This window comes from Cupressus sempervirens, chromosome 11 (assembly GCF_028749045.1).
Source record: "Cupressus sempervirens isolate cs-2001-9-10 chromosome 11, ASM2874904v1, whole genome shotgun sequence".
NCBI classification, from domain to species: Eukaryota; Viridiplantae; Streptophyta; class Pinopsida; order Cupressales; family Cupressaceae; genus Cupressus; species Cupressus sempervirens.
The window spans coordinates 277564187-277571547 of NC_143128.1; the positions used below are offsets into that span (position 1 = coordinate 277564187).

Here is a 7361-nt window from a genome sequence, read left to right on the forward strand (position 1 = left end):
GATCAGACATGCAAGAGAATACAACAAAAAAATAACTATTCCCTGCCAACATAATCTCCATATCGCCTTCAACCTGCCAAGAGCGGTGGATCCATGTCTCAAGAGTGGATAGGGAAATCCGGATTCCAAGAAATTTGCATATCAAAGCATGCTTGGTCCAATAATCAATGTCCTCCATTACAGCCGTTGGAGGAATAACCAGAACAGGGCGATCATGGCTACGCGGAAGACAACCATTAACTTTTTTCAGCTTGGAGCTCTCCCCTGAATAAAACGATTCAAATCGCATTGCATGCATAGTTGGAGAAGAACCATCTGTTCTCACCAACGGAGAAGAAATCCCAGGCCCTGCCATGTAAACAATAAAACCCCAATCCAAAATTGACTACAGAAGATCTCCAAAAATACCGACGCAAATTATGTCCAGTAGCTAACAATCCAAACAGAACAGAAAAATAGTAAAGATCAAACACCAAGAACAGGCTAGGGGAAAAACCCTAGCCCAGCCGGCAACCAACGCTTCTCAAAGACTCCATCTCTATAGAACTTGTATCAAAAGCTCAAACAACATTCTATTTCCTACACAAGTGGTTCAAAGTGATCATCATCAAGAAACCTATTTCACTTGAAGCCCATTTAAAATTATAAAATTTGTGAGTCAATGGATCCATTTTTATCATCTGTATCTAAATGATATTATAAAAAAATTATAGAATAGTTGGCCACAATAAGATCAAAACAGTTTGAATGTCGAATGTACAATTATTGCAATTGTTGTATCATCATATGTTTGCTGTAGAGATATCTTTCTGAAATGGAGGCTTATTAACTTGACATTTAATTGGAATGGATTCTTTATATTCATGATGCTAGTATCAAGGCCTAGGATTTGAATTTAGTCATATGACACTTCGCATTGGAAAAAAGTTCAAAAATTTTCAGTTTCTAAATTGGAATGAAGGAAAATCCATCATCCAAAAGGTAATTAAAAAGATTATATGATATTTTATAGAGGAAAATGTAGCATACATTTTAACTTCAAGTGGGGATTGAGATTATATGCATAAAAATTTAATTACATTTTTAATATTTATAGTTCTTAACTTCCTAATATGATAATTAAGCCTAGACTTCTTAATTTATTGTGGAAATTATCTCCTACTTATTAATTGATGAGCTTAAAGGGCTTTCTAATGAATGGTTCATAAGGCACAACACTTGGTGAAGCTTTTGCAAATGGGGTTGCAAACACATTGGGTTTAACCATGGAGGAAACTCTATAACTAAATGCGCTCAAGATCAAGCAGTACTGGGATGCGTGGCCTCTCGAGAAGTCCTAGTACTTCACCTCTATGAGCATCACCTAGATCCAATGAGCGCTAAGTGTTCCATTTATCCTCATGAGAGATGGATTCATGTTGAATCACTACTCATGAAATATGGGTTAATTTGTTTGACTAAAAAACATAGTTAAATCCTCACAACAATATCACAAGTCTAGAATATGTGGATTTGTGTATATGAATTTTATTAGACTGATATAATTTCTTATTTTATTTTTTTACAAATAAAATGTTTCATTTATTCTCGTGAGAGATGGATTCATATTGAATCACAACTCATGAAATATGGGTCCATGAGTTTGACTCAAAAACACATAGTTAAATTCTAATAGCAATATCACAAGTCTAGAATAGTTGGATTTGTGTATATGCATTTTATTAGATTGCTATAAATCAAACTAAAAAATGTCTTATTTAATTTTAAAACTAGTGACAAATTAGATGTTCCAATCATTACAAGTTTAGACTTCAACATTTATCTTATTATTTGATGTTACATCATATGTTTCTAAACAAAATGAGTAACTTTTTATTTTTTGGATCTTTCTTTTCTTCATAAAAGTAAAAGAGTTTTCTATTACAAGTAGGTCCTCCCCAAAAGCATGTGTGATGCTTTTTTTGGGCCACCAAGTCCAAGAAGTCTCTAAACGAACCAAGAAATCATCATAAGCAAACATAGGTCCCTGTACACAAAGTTATGTATCAATAAAAAGTAGAAAATTATATCATTCAATTTACAAGAACTACCAACAATCTACAATTGATAGAATAGCCTATAGAATTTTATCTTAAAATATACCAACACTTTTTGAATTTTAGTAGTTGAATATTTAGAATTGTGATATATACTTTGAAGGACAAAAAAACTCACATTTAAATGGCTTGTACATGTATCCCTTCATAGTGTCAAATTCTTCATCCAAGGAAATAAAAACTTCAATATTGCATCAACTTTAATGAAGTATTTCCTTTGCCAGCTGATTTTTACAAGGATCAATGATATTACTCCACCAAAAGTTATTCCATAGGACAATCCAAATGTTATCCCATGCCATAGATAAGTAGTGCTTCTCTCTATCTTATCAATCTAAATTGGAGGAGAAGAAGGAACAAATGTAGGCCAAGAACAATTTTTGGGTAGGGGACACCCCCATAAACCAGGATTCTCTAAATAAGAGGATTCTCCAAAGCTGGACATATGTATTCCTTGCGGTATTCTTCCTGAAAGATTATTATTTGACAAATCTAGTGCACCTAAAAAACTCAAAGAGTCAAGCTCTGCAAGGATCTGTCCTGAAAAATGATTTCTTGAAAAGTCCAATGCATCCAATTGATGCATTTCTCCAAAACCTTTTGAAATACTTCCATTCAAGTTATTCATTGAAAGGTTTAAAAGCCTTAACCCCTTCAAATTTCCTAAATTAGAAGGAACTTCTCCCTCCAATTCATTGTTTGAGAGATCTATAGATGTTGGTGTGGAAAGAATATATGGATAGTGTTGATCTGTACCTTTTAAAGTCATATCCAACCCATCTTGATGGAATGACTCAATATAATTAGAGGAAAATACAAAACCATTCTGAGTTTCATTTGCCATTGCTTCCAAGAATGCAATTGTTTGTGGAATTGTGCCTGAGATGCGATTAGATGAAAGCAGCAAGATTTGAAGGTTCATTAGCTGGCCTATTTCTGAAGGATTACTGCCTGTAAAATTGTTCTCCTTCATCACCACCACTCTTAGCTCTGAAAGATCTCCAATCAAATTTGGTATTTCACCACCAAATAAATTGTTTCCCATATCAAGAACCTGTAGCTTTGAACAATTTGCTAATGAAAGAGGGAATGATCCATGCAACTTATTATTGTGAACAACTAATGAATATAAATCACTTAGCTTACTGAACTCATGTGGTAAGCTTCCTTCCAAACTATTATTTCCCAAATTTAGGACAATGAGAGAAGAGCAATTAGACAAGCTAACAAGGATCACTCCTATTAAGTTGTTGTTGGCAAGATTTAACATATTGAGTAGGGATGATTCGCCCAAGCTAGGAGGAACATTGCCAGTGAACAAATTATCGTTGAGCAACAATATTGTCATATTAGGAGACAGCATTGATGGGATGCATCCACTCAATTTATTTCTAGACACATCTAGTTTTAGTTCCATCCATGTTGAAGGATTTAAGGACAACCTTCCTTCCAAATGATTTCCTGAAAGATTTAGATAAGACAACAGAGTACTGGTTTCCGATAACCATGAGGGAATTACTCCCACAAGACTGGCATTTGTTATTTCCAATTATTCAAGTGAAAACTGTGTTGATACCCAAGATGGAAATTGGTCGTCAATCCTACACGACTTCAGATGTAGAAAAAATAAATGAAAGGATGGAATCTAGGTGGGGCTAATATTTAGCACACAGTCGGATAAGCTCAAATCAACTAGGCTTGTAAGGTTCTGAAAGAATGTTTCTGAAATCGACTGGTGATTGTTTAGTGAGAGTTGTAAATGTTGGTGGAGTAATTTCTCCACCTACCGACCATCCAGCCCACAGACAATGAGTCGTCCATAACAAACCAACTTAGCTATCCAGCCCACAATGAAACTGTCCACAATAAATAGCCGTTTCAACCCACAAATATAGCCGCCCATGTTTTTAATATATGTAATACTATAATAAATTATAGCATGTGTAATATGTTTGGTCTATAGTCTAGAGAGTTCTTAGATCTCTATAAATAGAAGCATTATGTAAGGATTTGAGTATCAGATGTTTATCTGATCATGGTGGATCAACAGAGCCCATTTTGGGTTTCTCATTGTGGATCATGAGTGGATGAAATGTTGTAGCATTCTATGGATTTGTAATAGATTTCAGTTATGTTAATGAGTATGAAGTGATGTAGCACAGTTTGATAAATCTGTTTTTTTGCTTATTGATTTGAATGTTTATCATTGCATTCATGTTTGTCTTTGATCCACTTCATCCAACTCCTTCAAGTGGTATCAGAACTAATGGAATATGATCCTAGAGATCGTGGAGAGCTCAAGAAGTTTAGAATTGGTGAAGACTATTGTGGCAACGTAGCCCAATAGGCAATGGCATTTGAAGTTATCTTCTACAAGAATAAAGAGAAGAAGAAATCAAGAGACTGCTATGAAAAACAGAGAAGTCATGAAAAGAAGAATGTCAAAGTTGAAGTGTGTTTGAGTTAGCATTATGTGACATTGTCATTCATAGATTAGAAGCATATGGAGCATCTCTGTGCAAGTGAGAGTGCCAAAGAATGCATACACATGGCATGGAAGATATTGATCATGGAAATTTTTGTTATGTTTGTGTTTGAAATATGTGTGTCAGTTGTCATGCATTAGTTGTTAAAGTTAAGTTGGTTACCTTAGGTGTAACATGTTGAATGAAAGGTGAGATGGTGTGCTAAAGCTCTTTGTCATAGTGCAAAGGTCTCTGTGTGTGCTGATTTGGAATTTAACTATTGGAATCTGGATGAGAGATTGTTTAAGGCTTTGTCATATCAAATGTGGTCATGTAATAGTAGATTTCTGAATTGATATCCCCCAATCAAGTGATGGAGATTGAATGAGAATTGTTTGTTAATAAGCTATTGTAATAGGTGCATTATCGGTTGTCCCTGACACCCTAGAGTTTGACTAAATGTATTGATGAACCATGTATCTAAAAAGGATTCCTATAGAACTAGCGAGTATAGCGGCTGGGCACCCATGTATCTCAGTAGATGGATTTCTTTTTATATGGACTCAATAATCAGTTTGATGCATGTACAAAAGAGAAAGGCCCAAAATGATGATAGTTTCCCCGTAGTGATGATTTGTGGTCATTAGAACCAATGAGTGCTTGGTTTGTAAACCATTTGAGTGCAAAGTTTATGGTGATCTTGAAACCATTTGTGTGATGTTTGTGGAGTTCGTGGTGAGCTTTAAACCACTTCAAAATTTACATTGGTTAGGGGTAAGTCGTAAAACCTGAAGTAATTATGACAAGGGAAAACAATATAAATGCAGTAGCATTAGTGGAAGAAATTAAGGGGGAGTGTTGGCAGAGTAATTTCTCCACCTACTGGCCATGCAACCCACAGACAATGAGCCGTCCATAACAGCCCAACCTAGCCATCTAGCCCACAATGAAATCGTCCACAATATATAGTCGTTTCAACCCACAAACATAGCCGCCCATGTTTTTAATAAATGCAATAAATTATAGCATGTGTAATATGTTTGGTCTATAGTCTAGAGGGTTCTTAGATCTCTATAAATAGAGGCATTATGTAAGGAATTGAGTATCAGATGTTTATCTGATCATGGTGGATCACCAGAGCCCATTTTGGGTTTCTATTGTGGATCATGAGTGGATGGAATGTTGTAGCATTCTATGGATTTGTAATAGATTTCAGTTATGTTAATGAGTATGAAGTGCTATAGCACAGTTTGATGAATCTGTATTTTGCTTATTGATTTGAATGTTTATCATTGCATTCATGCTTGTCTTTGATCCACTCCATCCACCTCCTTCAGTAGAATATATAAAGAGGATGGAAGTGATGAAGAAGAGATGGTTTCATTGAAATGATTGCCATTAGCTTCCAATCTAGTGAGGGAGGAAAGCTGAGCAAATGAAGGGGGAATTGGTCCCGCTCAGTTGGTTATTATCAATAAGCAACTCCTTAAGTGAATAGAGATTGCCCAAAGAATCTGGAATTTTATCGCTCAGCTGATTGTCACTAAGATATAAATACGTCAACAAAGAGAGACTTCCAAGAGAAGCTGGTAAGATTCCAGTAAATTGGTTGCTAGAAAGGCGAAGCATAGTTAAAGAAGAAAGATTGCCAAGGCAAGAAGGTATGCTAGCATTGAAGTCATTTTCTGACAGATCAAAATATGTAAGATGGGTGAGAGAGCAAATGGAAGGGGGAATCATCCCACCCAAGCTACCAACTAATAAATCTAAATGGTTGATGTAAGAGAGATTGCCAAGGCAGGATGGTATGCTTCCATGGAAGTCATTCGCTGACAGATCAAGATATGTAAGACGGGTGAGAGCAAATGGAGGGAGGGATTATCCCACTAAAGCCACGAAAAGAGAGAAATTCAATATAAGAGAGATTGCCAAGGCAGGAAGGTATGCTTCCATTGAACTGACTGACTGAAAACTCTAGATGTGCAAGATGGGGGGGGCAAATCGAACTGACTGACTGAAAACTCTAGATGTGCAAGACGGGGGGGGGAAATCAAACTGACTGACTGAAAACCCTAAATGTGCAAGATGAGGGGGCAGATCGAATTGACTGACTGAAAACTCTAAATGTGTAAGACAGGGGAGCAAACAAATGAAGGGGGGAACCATCCCACTTAAGACACTTGCACCTATAATTAAAGAGTCAAGATAAGAGAGGTTTCCCGGACAGTGGGGAAGTGAAGTAGTACTTGATACTCTGTAAATGCCAAGTGATGTGAAAAAAGGAAGTTGGCAGAGGCTCTCAGATATGACACATTGGAAAGAGAAGATATTAATAGAGACGACGTGGTTGTGATTGTCGCAGGAGATGTCAGTCTGGTTGGTGCAGCAGTCTGTTCCATTCACCCACAAACTCAGAAAGCCCTCGGTATCATTTAGACCCACTTTCAAGCGGAGCAGATCATGGGATTCGTGGGGATGGCATCTCTTTGGTATTAATCGATGGGAAACAGTAGAGGAGCAAAAGAAGAAGAGGAAAAAAATGGAGAGATTGCACAAAGCCATTTAGAAATATGACAGGGAAATCATGCACTTCTCTTCGCGTGCTCTTCTTAAGTGCATGTTGGTCAACAGGGCAATGGACAATGGACAATAAAGGTGACGACTCAATAGTTTTATTTTCAAAGCTGGCCACGTCATTTGTTGACAGGATGTTCATAGCAGAGACCGAACTTTCCAGCTTTTATTTCTCTTGAACTGACTACGCATATACTTTGCCTTGCACTCTATGCTTCTTACCTTT

The 7361-nt window shown here is 36.5% G+C and overlaps 1 pseudogene; it reads right to left on the reverse strand.

Annotated features, from left to right (window-relative positions):
* Nucleotides 1–2241: 2241 nt before the first annotated feature.
* On the reverse strand, nt 2242–7123 carry LOC149529192 (uncharacterized; annotated as a pseudogene).
* Between the last annotated feature and the right edge of the window lie 238 nt (nt 7124–7361).